Source organism: Notamacropus eugenii, chromosome 1 (assembly GCF_028372415.1).
Source record: "Notamacropus eugenii isolate mMacEug1 chromosome 1, mMacEug1.pri_v2, whole genome shotgun sequence".
NCBI lineage: Eukaryota > Metazoa > Chordata > Mammalia > Diprotodontia > Macropodidae > Notamacropus > Notamacropus eugenii.
This window is the reverse complement of record NC_092872.1, coordinates 73,066,055-73,085,166: the sequence shown is the minus strand read 5'-3', so window position 1 is coordinate 73,085,166 and position 19,112 is coordinate 73,066,055. Positions and strand designations below refer to the sequence as shown.

Here is a 19,112-nt window from a genome sequence, read left to right as displayed (position 1 = left end):
AAAAACATAACATCCATTACTGCCTAAAGGACTAAGGCAAGGCTGTGGAATCAGGGCTAAGCAATTATCAGCCTGGGAGATGTTTAAAATGCACTTCAGTGGCAGAGTGAAGTGGTTGCTATCCAAAATGTGAGTGAAGCACGTTTGGGAGCCCCATGTAAACACCTGGGATTCTAATTTGATTATTCACAAGCAAGCCCCCTCTTTAAAAGTTCATAAATAATAATGCAGCTGGGATTCTCAGAGTTGATGCAATCAGGTCCAATTTATTGCAGGAACGTAGTGAGCTGGGGGAGCACACCAAGGGGAGAGTTGCCTCTCATTTTCATATTCTGTTGCGTTTTTATTAAAACTGAGGCTGTTCTCTGGTGATAGACGGTTATGAAATTTAGCAATGAAATGGATGGAACATTATCACACACACAGCTGTGCTAATGATACTTGGCAGTGGACTTAATAAAGGTGACTGGATAACAGATGCTTTCCTGATGAGGTGATAGCTTCTACAAATAAAGTAAAATGTTCTGAAGCTGGGCTTTCAGGATTTCCTGTCATTTTACCACCCATATACACACATTTAACACATACACACTTATGTATGTGTATATGTATACCACATATGTGTATATTGTATGTGGTTATATATTCGTCTATATCATACATATACATTTATACATCTGGTTTTGAACAGGAAACTTTCTTTGCAATTCCATTTTTACCCAAGCAAACCCAAGAGTTCCATCCTGATCCTTTATTGTGATATATATATTGTCTAGGATTCTTGAAAGCTATGTCAAGATGATGCCAGTTCTGGCATATTTCAACAAACTGAAAAGGCTATGTAAAAGCGCATAGTTCTAGTAATAGGCAGTGTTACTTGTTTGAGCACCAGGGTATCTAAGTTGGAAGGGATCAGCGGAAGCGTGTGATTTAGAAGGCCGGTGGCCCTGGAAACAGAAAATGACGTAATCTTCCATATCCACCTTTCACTTTTAAAGTGAATAAGAAACAGAAAAGAAGACAAAGGATGCTAACAAATATAACCATAAAAAGCTATGACATCATTTCTTTAGAGGCTTCCTGGGTTACCTTCCTGATAGCTCTTACCTTATCATGTAATAATTCCTGGTGCAAGCCTGCCTCAGTCTTTACGTCTATCTTGTATGGCCACTCCTTCATCTTTCTCCTATCCCCACTTATATCAGCTTTTTTTTTTTGTTTCTTTTCTCAAAGACCAAACCTTACACCCATTTCACTCTGGAGCTCATAGACTAGACAGTAGATAACCTGCCCAAGCACCACTTAATGGTTATGTTTTGGGACTTCCCGGTTCAGAGTGAATGTAAACAGTAAATGCTTTTCTTTTGGCCAGCAACTCTGAGGGTCTTCCTGTCCCAGTCTGATTTTTCTTTAATTAAAGGGGCCATTCCATGAATCACTTTTTTTTGTTACAGAATGATTATTTTAATCTTAATATATTTATTAGTATTGATTAATTAATTTTTAGTGTTCAACATTCACTTTCACAAGATTTTGAGTTTCAAATTTTCTTTTCATCTCTTCCCTCCACCTACCCCAAGACAGTGCATTATGATCACCCTTTCACTCAATCTGCCTTCCCTTCTATCACGCCCCTCCCTTCTTTTATCCCCTTCCTCTCTATTTTTTTGTAGGGCAAGATAGATTTCTGTACCCCATTGCCTATACAACTTACTTCTCACTTGCATGTAAAAGCAATTTTTAACATTAATATTTAAAACTTTGACTTCCAACTTCTCTCCCTTCCTCCCTCCTCACCCACCTCCCTCTGAGAAGGCAAACAATTTAATATAGGTTATATATGTGTAGTTATGCAAAACTTTCCATAACAATTATGTTGTGAAAGAATAACTATATTTCCCTCCATCCTATCCTGTCCCCCATTTATTCTATTCTTTTTTTTAATGCTGTCCCTCCTCAAATATGTTTACTTCTAATTACTCCCTCTTCCCATTTGCCCTCCTTTCTGTCATCCTCCTATTCTATCCCCCTCCCCTGCTTATCCCTATTCCCCCTACTTTCCTGTAGCGTAAATAGATTTTCTTACCAAATTGAGTGTGCATGTTATTCTCTCCTTAAGCCAAATTCGATGAGAGTAAGGTTCACTCTTTCCCTCTCATCTCCTTCTCTTCCCCTCCATCAAAAAAGCTTTTTCTTGCCTCTTTTATGTGAGAAATAACTTACCCTATTCTATTTCTCTATTTCTCCCTTTGTCCTTCTCATAATATATTCCTCTCTTACCCTTTAATTTTATTTTTTTCTAGATATCAGCCCTTCATCTTCAACTCACCCTGTGCCTTCTGTCTAAGTATATAATCCCTCCAACTACCCTAATAGTTAGAAAAGTCTCAAGTCACAAATATTATCATTCCATGTAGGTATGTAAACAGTTCAATTTTATGAAGTCCCTTGTGATTTCCCTTTACTGTTTACCTTTTCATACTTCTCTTGATTCTTGTATTTGAAAGTCAAATTTTCTACTCAGCTCTGGCCTTTTCATCAAAATGTTTGAAAGTCCTCTATTTCATTGAATGGCTATTCCCCCCCTGAAATATTATACTCAGTTTTGCTGGGTAGGTGATTCTTGGTTTTAATTCTAGCCCCTTTGACCTCTGGAATATCATATTTCAAGCACTCTGATCCCTTAATGTAGAAGCTGCTAGATCTTGTTTTATCCTGATTGTTTCCACAAGACTTGATTTCTTTCTTTCTGGATACTTGCTATATTTTCTCCATGACCTGTGTACTCTGGAATTTGGCTACAATATTCCTGGGAGTTTTCCTTTTAGGATCTCTTTCAGGCGGCAGTCAGTGGATTCTTTTTAAAATATATGTTGATAATTTATTTGTTTTCAGTTTTCAACATTCATTTCCACAAGATTTTGAATTCCAAATTTTCTTTCATTTCCCCTCCCACCACCCCAGGATAGCATGCACTCCATCCACCGCTTTTCCCAATCTGCCCTCCCTTCTATCACCCCCTTTCTCCCATTTTCTTTGCCTCTATTTTCCTGTAGGGCAAGATAGAATTCTATGCCCCATTGCCTATACAACTTATTTCCTAGTTGCATGGAAAAACCATTTTAATATTCCTTTTTAAAGCTTTGAGTTCCACATTCTCTCCTTTCCTCCCTCCCCACCAACCCTCATTGAGAAAGCAAGTGATTCGATAAAGGTCATACATGTGTAGCCATGTAAAACAGTTATATAACAGTCATGTTATTTACTAACCACATTTCCCTCTATCCTGTCCTGCTCTCCACTTATTCCATTCTTTCCCTTGACCTGTCCCTCACAATAGTGTTTGCTTCTGATTACCCCTTCTCCCAATCTGTTGTCCCTTCTATTACTATCCCTCTTATATCTGCTTTCCCCTGCCTTCCTGCAGGGTAAGATAGATTTCCATACGCAATTGAATGTGTATTATTCCCTCCTTAAGCCAAATCCAATGAAAGTAAGACACACGTATTCTCTCTTACCTCCCCTATCTTCTCCTCCATTGTAAATGCTCTTTCTTGCCTCTTTTATGTGAGATGCTTTACTACATTCTTTCTCTCCTTTTTCTTTCTCCCAGTACATTCCTTTCAACACTTAATTTTACATTTTAGTGTCCTCCCTTCATATTCAGTTCACTCTGCACTCTGAGTGTGTGTGTATAGAAACACACATACATGTACACACATATATAAAAAACTCTACACATATATAACACACACATACACACATACATACATACACACATGTATACACACATATGTATGTATGTGTGTATTCTCTCCTCTAACTACCCTAATACCGAGAAACATTTCATGAGGTACAAATATCATCTTTCCATGTAGGAATGTAAACAGATAAACTTTAATTAGTCCCTTATGACTTCTCTTTCCTCTTTATCTTTTCATGTTTATCTTGATTCTTGTATTTGAAAGTCAAATTTTCTATTCAACTGTGGTCTCTTTCAACAAGAATGCTTGGAAGTCCTCTATATCATTGAAATTTCATGTCTTCCCCTGAAGTATTATATTCAGCTTTGCTGGGTAGGTAAACTCTTGGTTTTAATCTTAGCTCCTTTGACCTCTAGAATATCATATTCCAAGCCCTCCTATTCCTTGGTATAGAAGCTACAAAATCCTGTGTTATCCTGATTGTGTTTCCATGATACTGGCTGCTTATAATATTTTCTCCTTGACTTGGGGCATATGGAATTTGACTACGATATTCCTAGAAGTTTCCCTTTTGGGTTCTCTTTCAGTGGGTGATAGGGGGATTCTTGCAATTTCTGTTTTATCCTCTGGTTCTAGAATATCAGGGCAGTTTTCCTTGATAATTTCTTGAAAGATGATGTTGAGGCACTTTTTTTTGATTGTGACTTTCTAGTAGTCCAATGATTTTTAAATTGTCTCTCCTGGATCTGTTTTCCAGGTGAATTGTTTTTTTGGTGAGATATTTCACATTGTCTGCTATTTTTCATTATTTTGGTTTTGTTTTATAATTTCTTGATTTTTCATATAACCATTAGCTTCCATCTTCCCCATTCTAATTTTTCAGCAATTATTTTCTTCAGTGAACTTTTGGACCTCCTTTTCCATTTGAGTCATTCCGGTTTTTAGAGCATTCTTCCCTTCGTTGCCTTTTTGGATCTCCTTTGTAATTTTGGTTACTCTACTTTTTAAGCTGTTATTTTCTTCAGTACTTTTTTGGGTCTCCTTTTGCAAGCAGTTGGATCATTTTTCATGATTTTATTGTATCACTCTTATTTCTCTTCCCAACTTTTTCTCTACTTCTCTTGTTTGATTTTCAAAATTCTTTTTGAGCTCCTCTATGTTCTGAGACCAATTCTTATTTTTCTTAGAGGCTTTGGATGTAGGAGTTTTGATTTTGTTGCCTCTTTCTGGTTGTATGTTTTGATCTTCCTTGTCATCTAAGTAAGATTTTATAGTCTGATTTTTGTTCCCTAGTTTTGCTCATTTCCCCAGCTAATTACTTACTTTTGAACTCTTTTCCTCCGCTTCCAGTGGGGTTGGGGGAGTATTCTGTCAGCTGCTCTATGTCCTGATAATCTGTGGGCCTAGAACTCCAGAAATATCTGCTGCTGCTGCCCTTGCTGCTACTGTGACTACTGCTGGCTGCTCTACCCCTTCCACTGCCCTGGGGCTTTGGCCAGACCATTCTACTCTCTCACACAGGACTGATAGGTTTCTTCCACTGACCTTCCAATTTGTCGTCAGCATTTTGGGGTCAAGAAGTCTAGAAACTGCCACAGGTGCCAGTGATTCAGTCCCCTCCCAAAGCCTGCTCAGATCCCATCTGTGCTAGAATGGCCCATGCTGCAGTGTGCTCTGCTCCCAGCCTGGCATGATGGATGCTTCTGATCAACTTTCCAATTGGTCTTGGGCTGGGGATTTGCTTCACTCTGTCATTCTATGGCTTCTGTAGCTCCAGAATTTGTTAAGAGTCATTTTTTACATGTATTTGACTGGGTATGGAGGGATAGCTCTAACAAGCCCCTGCTTTTACTCTACCATCTTGGCTCCGCCTCCTTGACTCACTTTTTCTCTTAATATATAATTATTTTCAGTTCTTAACATTCACTTCCACAAGAATTTGAATTCAAAATTATCTCCCCATCTCACCCCACCCTCCACCCCAGGACAGCATGCAAGCCCATCCAATCCTTCCTCCAGTCTGTCCTCCCTTCTGTTACCCACCCTTCTTCCATCCCCTTTCCCCTCTACTTTCCTATAGGGCAAAATAGATCTCTACACCCCATTGCCTGAATAACTTAATTTTCTGTTGCATGCTAAAACAACTTTCAGCATTCGTTCCCAAAACTTTGAGTTCCACACTCTCTCCCTCCCTCCCTCCCCTCCCTCACTGAGAAAACAAGCAATTCAATATAGGTCACAACATGTGCAACAATGCAAAACTCTTCCATAATAGCTATGTTGTAAAAGACTAATCACATTTCCCTCTCTTCTATCCTCCTCTTCCTTTACTCCATTCTCTCCCTTGACCTGTCTTCCCTCAATAGTGTTTGCTTCTGATTATCCCTTCCTCCAATTTGCTGTCCTTTCTATTATCTTTCCTCTCATATCCCCTTCCCTTTTACCTCTCTGCAGGGTAAAATAGATTTCCATATCCAATTGAGCATGTGTTATTCCCTCTTTAAGCCAAATCCCATGAGGGTAAGACTCAGTTATTTCCTTGTTTCTCCTCCTTCTTCCCCTTTACTGTAAAAGCTCTTTCTTTCCTCTTTTATGTGAGACAGTTTCCTACATTCTACCTCTCCCTTTCTCTTCCTCCTAATATGTTCCATTCAACAGTAATTTTTATTTTTTTAGATATTCTCCCTTCATATTCAGTTCACCCTTTGCCTTCTATCTATGTGATGATGCCTTGGCTCTTTTTGTTATCGTGGTTTTTAGCTAAACCAATAAATTTTAAATTATCTCTCCTGCATCTATTTTCCAGGTCAGTTCTTTTTTTTCAATGAATTATTTCACATTTTCTTCTATTTTTTCATTCTTTTGGTATTGTTTAATAATTTCTTGGTTTCTCATAAAGTCATTAGCTTCCATCTGCTCCATTCAAGTTTTTAAAGAACAATTTTCTTCAGTGAGTTTTTGAACTTCCTTTTCCATTTGGCTAATTCTGCTTTTTAAAGAATTCTTCTCCTCATTGGCTTTTTGGACCTCTTTTGCCATTTGGGTTAGTCCATTTTTAAAGATGTCATTTTCTTCAGCATTTTTTGAGTCTCCTTTAGCAAGCTGTTGACTTGCTTTTCAAGATTTTCTTGTATATCTCTCATTTCTCCTCCCAATTTTTCCTCCACCTCTCCTACTTGATTTTCAAAATCCTTTTTGAGCTCTTCCATGGCCTGAGACCATTGCATATCATTTGGGAGGTTTTGGATGTAGAAGCCTTGACTTTGGTATGTTCCTCTGATGGTATGCTTTGTTCTTCCTTGCCTGACAGGATGGAAGGAAATATTTTTTCAACAAGAAAGTAACCTTCTTATTTTCCCCCTTTTTTGACCATTTTTCCAGTTAGTTACTTGACTTTTGAGTCCTTTGTCAAGAGACAGGTATACTCTAGGTACCTGTAAGTTCTCTGTTCCTCCAAGGTGGCACAATCAAGTGAAAAGAGTTTATTCCTCTCCTGGCCTGCACTCTGGTTTGTGGGCAACCACAATCACTCTTTTCTGTCCAGGATCTGCAAGTAGAGTTCCCTCTCCACAGCCACAACCACCTCCACCTCGCCAGTGCTTCTCATCCCAGGACTGCCACTCAGGACTGAGACCCAGAATGGCTGCTTGATTCCCCCAGGGCCTTTAGGCTGAGGGCTCCAAACATCGATGCCGCTGTTGTAGTGGCAGCTGCCACCCTGGGTCTGGGGCTGAGGCCAGACCTTGCTCCCCTCTCACCCAAGTGAAAGAGCTTTCTTACTGACCTTTGAAGCTGTCTTTGGTATCTGTGGGTTGAGAAATCTGGGAACTGCAACTGCTATCCATGTTTCCATATTCTGATGCCTACTCCAGTCCTGCCCGTGCTACACCAAGCATCAAGGCTCAGCTGCCCTCTGTTGTGAGCCTGGTGCTATAGACCTTTCCTGTCAGCTTTCCATGTTGTTTTGGCCTGGAAATCTCCTTCACTCTGTTGTTTTGTGGCTTATGCTGCTCTAGAATTTATTTTGAGTCATTTTTTACAGGTATTTTATGGGTTATGGGAGGAGAGCTAGAGCAGGCCTGTCCTTCTACTCTGCCATCTTGGCTCAGCCCCTTGACTCACTTCTTAGAAAACCTATTCAACAAATGGGCATTACCTCACTCAAAGCAATAACCTGAAAAGATCTTAGCCTAAAAGGGCTAGGGTCTCCCATTGCATTCTGTGCCATCTCCAGTTGTTTTGATGAATATCTGGCCACTAGACTCAGATGTCTCTGGAGGAGAAAGTGAGGCTGTTGACCTTGCATAGCCCTCTCTCACTCAAATGAAATTCAACTCCAAGTCATGTCATCATCTCCCTGACATAATGATGCTCTTTGAAAATGAAGATCAAACACCACCTCATATTGGCTATGTATCTTTCAGAGGAGCATTCTAAACTTTTTAAAAAAATTTTTCAATTCTTTGCAATTAAGTGTAAAGTTGATTGTTTTTAAACTTTTGTTTTTAAAATTTGAAGTTCCAAATTCTGTCTCTGAGGGGCATCTGCTTAGTTTCTAATTTCTTTTGAGACCAGAAATTGCTGTTATATACATTTTTGTACATATAAATCCTTTTCCTTTTTTAATTTTTAAAACTCTTTGGGATAGAGAGCTAGTAATGGTATTACTAGGTCAAAGGATATGCACAGTTTGATATCCACTTTAGCATTCTTCCAAAATGCTCTCCTGAATGATTAGATCAGTTCACAACTCCACCTAAGGTTCATTAATAACCAATTTGTTTCATATTCCCTCCAACATTTGTCATTTTCCTTTTCTGAATATTTGCCAATCTGTTAAGTATGAGGTGTAGTATCTCAGAGTTGTTTTAATTTATATTTCTCTAATCAGTAGAGATTTAGGACATTTTTTCGTATGACTATAGATATCTTTGATTTCTTCTAAAAACTGCCTGTTCATGTCTTTTAATCAATTTATCAAATGGGAAATGATTTGTCTTCCTGTAAATTTGACTCAGTTCTTTCCTATATATTTGAGAAATGAGGTCTTATTAATTTTTTTTGCTGTCATTTTCTCCTGTTTTTTTTTTCTGTTCTTCTTATCTTAATTGCATTTATCTTGCTTGTACAAAATTTTTTTTAATGTAATCAAAATTGCCAGTTTTGCATCCTATGATGTTCTCTATCCCTTGTTTGGTCATAAATTCTTCCCTCATCTATAGATCTGAAAAAACTATACCTTGCTTTCTTAATTTGCTTATGAAGTCATGTAATATACTCTGCTGGCTACCTTTGTTTTATGGATAAGTTTATTCCATTCCCATTCCCATTTATGAGTATTGTTGCTATTTAGTCATTTCAGTATTTCACTTGTGTTTTGCTGGGGATGGAAGCTCAATTCCATGTGGACAGTCTCGGGCGGGTAAAGGTGGGAACTTCTAAATCTTAGAGTTCTCATGAGGCCCCCCACAATACACCAGGGAATCGAGGAGTGAGACCGAGCAATCTCGTGTATTTCTGCCTCTTCCCGTGAGAAACGTGATGGGAGGAGCATCCCCCTGGAGACTGTCCCGGATCTGGGCACACCTATTGTTATCTAACAGGCACGGTATTCAGGTGCAAACTATGCGGCCGGAGAGCTTAATTAGGATCAGGAAAGCCTGAAGGCGCTCTTAGCTCGGGAAGGGTCGTTACAGGACAGAATGCTCCGTTTTTCCTCTCTTCGCTCTCCCCTCCCCCTCTCTCCCCACTTACACTTCTGCTTCCAATCTCTTATTATAAGATCTTTGCCTCCTTGGGAGATTCCTCGCTCCCTCCTAAGGAAGAATTCCCCCTGCACTTGTAACCAGGACCCTGAATAAAAGCCTAACCCTTGTTCAACTCCGTAAAGTCTCTTCTCTCATACGTTTGTCTGGTTTGGCCAGCCGAAGACCTGTGATACAGGTAAGGTAAGACTCGGGTAGCCCTCAGGCCTCTAGGCCTGGCAATGTTTGACCCTTTGGGACCCCACTTTAGGCTTTCTTAAAGACACTGAAATGGTTTGCCATTTCTTTCTGCAGCTCATTTTATAGATGAGGAAACTGAGGAAAACAGGGTTAAGTAATTTGCCCAATGTCACACAGCTATTAAATGCCTGAGGCCCGATTTAAATTTTGATTTTCCTGACTCTAGGATGGGTATTATGTCCACTGAATCAACAAACACTATATTTCCCTGAGTATTCATCTCCTTTTACCCTGTTTCTTTTCAAAAGTATTTTGCTTCTGACCGTTGCCTCCCCCAATCTACCCTCCCTTTCTTTAACTACTCCCTTCTTTTATCACTTTTCCATCCTACTTCCCTGTAGGTTAATATAGATTTCTATATACAACTAAGTATGTATGTTATTCCCTCTTTGAACCTATTCCAGTGAGAGTAAGGTTGAAGCATTATCCACCATCCTCATAATTTTCCCTCCACTGTAAAAATGCTTTTGTAACTCTTTTATGTGAGAAAATATACCTCATTCTACCACTCTTCCCACTTCTCCTTGTACTTCTCCCTTTCTCACTCCTTAATTTTATTTGTTTTTGGATACAATTCCTTCATAACCAACTGACACCCATGCCCTCTGTCTATTTGTCCTCCTAACCACTCCAATAATGATGAAGTTCTTAAGAGTTGCAAGTATCATCATTAAATGCAGTAATGAAAACAGTTTAACCTTATTGAATCCCTTATGATTTCTCTTTCCTGTTTACCTTTCTATACTACTTTTAAGTCATATTTATTTGAAAGGCAAATTTTCTATTGAGCTCTCATCTTTTCATCAGGAATGCTTGAAAATCCTCTATTTCATTAAATGTAGTTTTTTTTCTCCTTAAGAATTATACTCAGTTTTGTTGGTAGTTGATTATTGGTTGCAATGTTAATTTCTTTACCATCAGGAACATCACAGTCCAAGCCCCCTGATTCTTTAATTTAAAAGTTGTTAAACCTTGTATTAACCTAACTGTGGATCCACAATGTTTGAATTACTTCTTTCTGCCTGATTCCAATATTTTCTCCTTGACCTGGAACCTTTGGAATTTGGCTATAATATTCCTGGAATAGTTTTCATTTTTGAACTTTCTTTCAGTAGGTGATTGGTGGATTGTTTCCATTTCTTTTTTTTTCTTTTTTTACTTTCTGATTCTAGGATATCAGGATAGTTTTCCTTAATAAGTTCTTGAAATGTGATATGTGTGTTCTTTTTTATTATCATGGCTTTCAGGTCACCCAATAATACTTTAATTATTTCTTTATGATCTCTTTTCAGGCCAGTTGCTTTTCCAATGAGATGTTTCACATTTTCTTCATTTGTTTTTTTTTTTGTTTTATTTTATTTTATTGCTTCTTGATGTCTAATGGAGCCATTAGCTTCCACTTATCCAATTCTAATTTTTAAGGAATTATTTTCTTCACTGAATGCTTGTACTTCTTCCCATTTATCCACTTCTACTTTCCTTAAGTGAATTTTTGTACATCTTTTCCCTGTGGCCAATTCTGTTTATTAAGTTTTCAGTGAAATTTTGTAATTTTTTTCTATTTAATCAATTTTGTTTTTTAATAGTAATTTTCCAAATTACATGGCAAGACAATTTTTATCATTCAATTTTACATAATAGAGTTCTGAATTTTTCCCCTCCCTCCATCCCTTCCCATCTTCCTAAAATGATATAGGTTATACCTGTACTATCATGAAAAATATGTGCATGTTAGCCACAACTGTGAAAGAAGAAACAGATCACAGGGGGAAAAAGACATGAACAAGAAATAATATAAGTGAAATAAAGTATGCTTCAATCTGCACTCAGAGTTCTTTATATTGATGTGAATAGCATTTTCCTTTGTGAGTCCTTTGTATATGTTTTGAATTATTGTATTGCTGAGAAGAACTGAGTCATTCAGTGTTGATCATCACACAGTGTTGCTGATATTGTGTATAGTGTTTACCTAGTTCTGCTCATTTCACTTCGCATCACTTTGAACAAATCTTTCCAGGTTTTTCTGAAATCTGCCTGCTCCTCATTTCTTATTGCACAATAGTATTTTCATCACATTCCTATACCACAGTTGATTCAGTCATTCCTTAATTGATGGACATCCACTCAATTTCTAATATTTTACCATCATGAAAAGGATACTGTAAATCTTGATGCACATGGAGGTCCTTTTTCCTTTTTAATGATCTCTGAGGGATACAGATATAATAGTGGTATTGCTAGATCAAAGCATATGCACATTTTGTTTGCTATTTGGGCAAAGTTCTAAATTACTCTCCAGAATGGTTGGATCAGTTCACAACTCCATCAACAATGCATCAATGTCCTATTTCATCTCCAACATTTATCATATCTTTGGTCACATTAGCCATATAGGTATGAGATGGGAAGTCTGAGTTTTTTTAATTTGCACTTCTCTAATCAAAGAAGATTTAAAATACTTCTTCATATGTGGATACATAGTTCTGATTTCTGCATCTGAAAACTGCCTTTTCATATCCTTTGACCATTTATCAATTGGGCAATGACTTATATTCTTATGAATTTGACTCAGGTCTCTATATATTTGAGAAAGGAGACCTTTGTCAGAGACACTTGCTATAAAAGATTATTTCCCAGCATTTTGCTTTCCTTCAAATCTTGGTTGCACTGGCTTTGCTTGTGCAAAAACTTTTTAATTTTATGAATTCAATATTATATATTTTACATTTTGAATAGTCTCTATTTCTTGTTTGGTCATGGTTTCTTACCTTCTTCATAGATCTGACAAGTAGACTATTCGTTCCTCTTCTAATTTTCTTATGGTATCACCCTTTATTTCTAAATCATATACCCATTTTAACCTTATCTTGATGTATGGAGTGAGATGTTGGTCTGTACCTCATTTGTGCCCTATTTTTTTCCAAAACTTTCCCAGTTTTTGTCAAATAGTGAGTTTTTATCTCAAAGACTGGAGTCTTTGGGTTTATCAAACACTGGGTTATCATGGTCATTTACTTTTGTTTATTGTGTATCTAATCTATCCCACTGGTGTACCACTCTATTTCTTAGCCACTATCAGATAGTTTTGATGACTACTGCTTTATAACATAATTTAAGATCTGATAAAGGCTACTTTACTTTGTATTTTTTCTTTAGTTTCCTTGATATTTTTGACCTTTCTTTCTTCCAGATGAATTTTGTTGTTGCTTTTTCTAGTTATATCAAATAATTTTTGTTAGTTTGATCCATATAACTGAATAAGTAACATAAATAAGTTAGCTTAGAAATAACTAACTTAGGTGAAATTGTCATTTTTATTATATTATCTTGGCCTCATGAGCTATTGATATTTTTTTCAACTAACTTACATCTGACTTTATTTGTGTGAAAAAATGTTTTGTAATGGTATTCACATATTTCCTGGGTTTGCCTTGGCAAGTATTCTATATTGTTAAAAGTTACTTTAAGTGGAATTTCTCTTTCTATCTCTTGCTGTTGGGCTTTGTTGGTCATATAAAGAAATGCTGATGATTTATGTGGGTTTATCCTATATCCTGCAATTTTGCTAAAGTTGTTAATTATTAAAATATTTTTATTTGATTCTCTAGGGTTCTCTAAGTATACACCCATGTCATCTGCAAAGCATGATAGTTTTGTTTCCTCATTGCCTGTTCTAATTCCTTCCATTTCTTTTTCTTCTCTTATTGCTGCTATAACTAACATTTCTAGAACCATATTGAATAATGTTAGTGATGATGAGCATCTTTTCATGAAGGATCTGATCTTACTGGGAAACCTTATAACTTATTCCCATTACAGATAATGCTTGCTGATGAATCTAGATAGTTATTACTTATTATTTTAAGGAATGCTCCCTTTATTCCTATGCTTTCTAGTACTTTTAATAAGAATAGGTGTTATATTTTGTCCAAATATTTTTCAGCATCTATTGAGATAATCATATGATTTCTGCTGGTTTTGCTATTGATTTGATTTGGTCAATTATGTTGATGGTTTTCTTAATATTGAATCAATCCTGCATTCCTTATATAAATCCCACCTGGTCTTAATGTATAATCCTTGTGCTGTATTGCTGTAATCACTTTGCCAGTATCTTCTTCAAAATTTTTGCATCAATATTCATTAGAAAAATTGGCCTATACTTTTCTTTCTATGTTTTAGCTCTTTCTGGTTTAGGTATTAGCACTATATTTGTGCCATAAAAGAAGTTGGTAGGGCTCCTTCTTTGCCTATTTTTTTCCGAAATAGTTGGTATAATATTGGAATTGACTGTTCTTTAAATGTTTGGTAGAATTCACTTGTGAACTCATCTGACCCTAAGGATTTTTCTTAGAGAGTTTATTAATTGCTTGTTCAATTTCCTTTTCTAAGACTGGGTTATTTAGGCATTCTATTCTCTGATCTGTTAATCTAGGTAATTTATATTTTCATAAATATTCATTGATTTCACTCAGATTGTCAGGTTTCCCATATAATTGAGCAAAGTATTCCAAATGATAGCTTTAATTTCTTCTTCATTTATTTATCTTCATGAATTTATTCTTTTCATTTTTGATACTGAATATTTCAATCAAATTAACTAATGGCTTAACTATTTTATTGTCTTTTTTTCATAAAACTAGCCCCTACTTTTATTTATTAGCACTATAGTTTTTTTAACTTTAAATTTTATTGATTTAACTTTTTGATTTTCAGGATTTTCAATTTGGTCCTCAATAGGGGATTTTTAATTTGTTCTTCTGTCAGTTCTTTGAGTTGTATGTTCAGTTCATTGATCTACTCTTTCTCTATTTTGTTGATGTAAGAATTCAGAGAAATAAAATTTCCCCCTAAGTACTACTCTGACTGTGTACTATAAATTTAGGTATGTTTTCTCATTGTTTTCATTCTCTTTAATAAAACTATTGATTATTTTTATGATTTGTTTTTTGATCTACTTATTCTTTAGGATTAGATTATTTAGTTTCCAATTGATTCTAATCTATCTTCCCACTGTCTACTGTTGAAAGAATTTTTATTGTATTACAATTGGAAAACTACATTTAATGTTTCTGCCTTTGATTTTGAGGTTTGTATGCCCTAATACATGACCAGTTTTTGAGTAGGTGCCATCTGCTACCAAGAAAAAGATATATTCCTTTATGTTCCCATTCATTTTTTAAAATTAAATTTATTTATTTAACTTTCCAACATTCATTTCCACAAAATTTTGAGTTCCAAATTTTCTACCCATTTCTCCCCTCCCCACCCAAAAATGCTAAGCATTTTAATTACCCCTCTCACCAATCTGCCCTCCCTTCCAAGATCCCTCCTTTCCCTTATCCCCATCTTCTCTTTTGTCCTGTAGGGCCAGATAACTTTCTATACCCCATTACCTGTATTTCTTATTTCCCAGCTGTATGCAAGAACAATACTCAACAGTTGTTCCTAAAACTCTGAGTTCCAACTTTTCTTCATCCCTCCCTCCCCAACCATTCCCTTTGGGAAGGCAAGCAATTCCATATAGGTCACATCTGTGTAGTTTTGCAAATGGCTTCCCTAATAGTCGTTGTGTAAGACTAACTATTATTTCCCTCCATCCTATCCTGTCCCCAATTGCTTCTATTCTCTCTTTTGACTTTGTCCCTCCCCAAGAGTGTTGACTTCTAATTGCTCCCTCCTCCCATTGCCCTCCCTACCATCATCCCCCCCACCCTGCTTACCCCCTTCTTCCCCACTTTCCTGTATTGTAAGATAGGGTTTCATACCAAAATGAGTGTGCATTTTATTCCTTCCTTTAGTCAAATATGATGAGAGTAAGCTTCATGTTTTTTCTTTCACCTCCCCTCTTTTTCCCTCTGCTGAAAAGTCTTTTACTTGCCTCTTTTATGAGAGATAATTTGCCCCATTCCATTTCTCCCTTTCTCCTCCCAATATATTTCTCTCTCACCACTTAGTTTCATTTTTTAAGATATAATCCTATCCTATTCAATTCACCCTGTGCTCTCTGTCTGTCTGTCTGTCTGTCTGTCTGTCTCTCTCTCTCTCTCTCTGTGTGTGTGTGTGTGTGTGTGTGTGTGTGTGTGTGTGTGTAATCTCACCAACTACCCAAATACTGAAAAAAGTTTCAAGAGTTATAAATATTGTCTTTTCATGTAGGAATGTAAATAATTCAAATTTAGTAAGTCTCTTATGATTTCTATTTACTGTTTACCTTTTCATGCTTCTCTTGATTCTTGTGTTTGAAGGTTTTCACCTCTGATCTTTTCATCAAGAATGCTTGAAAGTCCTCTGTATCATTGAAAGACCATTTTTTCCCCTGAAGTATTATACTCAGTTTTGCTAGGTAGGTGATTCTTGGCATTAGTCCTAGTTCCTTTGACTTCTGGAGTATCATATTCCACACCCTTCAGTCCCTTAATGTAGAAACTGCTAGATCTTGTGTTATTCTGATTGTATTTCCACAATACTTGAATTGTTTCTTTCTAGCTGCTTGCAATAGTTTCTCCTTGACCTGGGAACTCTGGAATTTGGCCACAGTGTTCCTAGGAGTTTCTCTTTTTGGATTTCTTTCAGGAGGTGATCAGTGGATTCTTTCAATATTTATTTTTCCCCCTGGTTCTGGAATATCAGGGCAGTTTTCCTTGATAATTTCATGAAAGATGATGTCTAGGCTCTTTTTTTTATCAAGACTTTCAGGTGGTCCCATAATTTTTAAATTGTCTCTCCTGGATCTACTTTCCAGGTCAGTTGTTTTTCCAATGATATATTTCACATTATCTTCCATTTTTTTCATTCTTTTGGTTTTGTTTTGTGATTTCTTGGTTTCTCATAAAGTCATTAGCCTCCATCTGTTCCATTCTAATTTTGAAAGAACTATTTTCTTCAGTGAGCTTTTGAACCTCCTTTTCCATTTGGCTAATTCTGCTTTTGAAAGCATTCTTCTCCTCATTGGCTTTTTGAACCTCTTTTGCCAATTGACTTAGCATGTTTTTAAAGGTGTTATTTTCTTCAGCATTTTTTTGGGTCTCCTTTAACAGGTTGTTGACCCAGTTTTCATGCTTTTCTTACATCTCCCTCATTTCTCTTCCCAGTTTTTCCTCCACCTCTCTAACTTGATTTTCAAAATCATTTTTTGAGCTCTTCCATGGCCTGACACCATTGAATATTTATTTTGGATGTTTGGGATACAGAAGCCTTGACTTTTATGTCATTCCCTGATGGTAAGCATTGTTCTTCCTCATTCAAAAGGATGGAAGGAGATATCTGTTCACCAAGTAAGTAACCTTCTATGGTCTTATTTTTTTTTCCCTTTTTTGGGCATTTTCCCAACCAGTTACTTGACTTTTGAGTCCTTTATCAAGAGTAGGGTATACTCTGGGAATCTTTAAAATCTCAGTTCCTCCAAGATGGCACAATCAATTGTGTACTTTTGTGAGTGCAGAGAGGGATTTTTGTGCCCAGAATCTTAGCAGAGTTTCCTCTCCACAGGCAACTGACCTCCAGTTCCGCCAAGCCAGCACTGGGGGGGGGGGGGGGGATTCAGTCAAGCTGTGGGGGCAGGGCCACCATTCAGAGCGAGACAAAGACCAGCTCCCTCAGGGCTTCTATACAAGGCTGAGATGAGACTCAGCTCCTCAGTGCCCCCAGGGGTTTTATGATCCAACCATGGTTGTGGGCTGCTGTAGGGGCTGCCCTGAGAACTGTTGCAGCCTGCCAGATGTGGCCTCTGCAGCTGCTGCCTGAGGCTGGACCTATGGGAAGGCCCTTCTCCCTTCTCAACCAGCTGAAAAAACCTGTAGCTGACCTTTGGTGTCTGTGGGTTGAGGGATCAGAGAACCTTCTGCTACTGGGACTGGGGATTCTGTGACTGGAGATTCTGCCCCCAAGAGCTGTTCACTAGGCTAGCCAGCTGCACAGCCAAGGCTGGGATCCACTCCGTGTCTGATGCCACAGACAATAGATGTTTCCCATGGGCCTTTCAGGTCATGATGGACTGAAAATCTCCTCCACTCTGTTCTCCACTTCTGCTGCTCCAAAATTTGTTGAGAGTCCCTCTCTACAGGTATTTTATGGGCTGTGTGGGGTGAGCCTACTTTTTTTGTGTCTTTCTACTCCACCATCTTCGCTTTGCCCCCCCATTCATTTTTCTCCAGAGGTCTGTTATATATAAGTTTTCTAAGATTCTATTTACCTCCTTAGTTTTTGTTTGTTTGTTTGTTTATTTTTCGTTGGATTTTTCAAGTTCTGAGATGGGACAGTTGAAGTTTCTCATTAGTGTAGTTTTGTTGTCTATTACATCCTGTAAGTCACTTAACTTCTCCCTTAAGAATCTGGATGCTACACCACTTGGTGCATATATGCTTAATATTGATATTATTTCATTGTTTATGGGATCTTTCAGTAAGATATAGTTTCCTTCTTTTTTTATAGATTTTAAATAGATTTTTATTCTCTAGTGCAAGAATTGAATTTTTTTCTGTTTACAGTACTGACAGTTCTACGGTGTTCATTTCTCTCCCTCTGCATACATTCAAGTATTCAGAAGTCCCAGATTTACACAGTAGTTTAAATGTTATTTTTAGACCACTATTGACTTGGCTATAAATTTGAGTTCTTCAATTTTTGCAAAGCTGTGTGGAATACTCTTTTTTCTGGTATGTTTTGTTGACCTCTTCAATGATGGGTCCAGAAAAAACACTCCACATTGGACTGCTCTACCCCCTAGGATCCCACTAGGCATGTCTCTTAACATGCCCTCTGCACTGTGGCACAGTATAATAATTATGGGGTTGCAAACTTTCTCCAATTCTTTGTGCTGATGCTCAAATCTTCCTTCTCAGCAGTCTGGTTCTTATTCAGCCAGTTGATTATTTCATTACATTTGTCAAGGATCTGCTGTTTGTCTTCATCATCAATTTTGCCTTGCAGTTTTTCATCCTCTGTGGTAGCCTTTATGTTGAAAGCATAAGATGGGTGACACCTTGTCTCTCTGCTTCTCATCCTGAGTCTTGTATTTCTTAGCCTCCAGGACCACACACACAATATGGTCAGATGACCACATTCTTGGCTCAGATGACCTTTATTATTGATGATGGTGATGTTGTTCTCCTTGCCTGTGTTCTTTCTCCCACAGGGGAAACATTGAGGATGCCATTTCCATCAATGTCAAATGTTACTTCAATCCAAGGAACACCCCTGGGGCTGGGGGGATTCCTGTGAGCTCAAACTTGTCAGGTAGGTTGCTATCCTTTGTGATTGCTCTCTCACCTTCATAAAACTGAATAAGCATACCAGGCTAATTTTCAGAATAGGTGATAAAAGTCTGTGATTGCTTGGTGGAGATTTTGGTATTACATTTAATCAGAACTGTCATAACTCCACTAGCACTTTCAATTCCAAG

General features: G+C 37.4%; 1 protein-coding gene across 5 annotated transcripts in view; it reads left to right on the top strand.

The window, feature by feature from the left end:
• The window catches only part of RASEF (RAS and EF-hand domain containing), an 825,381-nt gene that overhangs the window by 674,670 nt on the left and 131,599 nt on the right, over positions 1-19,112 (top strand). For 2 of the 5 annotated variants that reach the window (XR_011966208.1, XR_011966204.1), the window contains one exon: positions 18,846-18,946. The exons of the other annotated variants lie outside the window; for them this stretch is intronic. The gene's annotated coding sequence lies outside the window, so the exon portion shown is untranslated. The remainder of the gene's footprint in view (positions 1-18,845; positions 18,947-19,112) is intronic. 5 annotated transcript variants of the gene reach the window in all.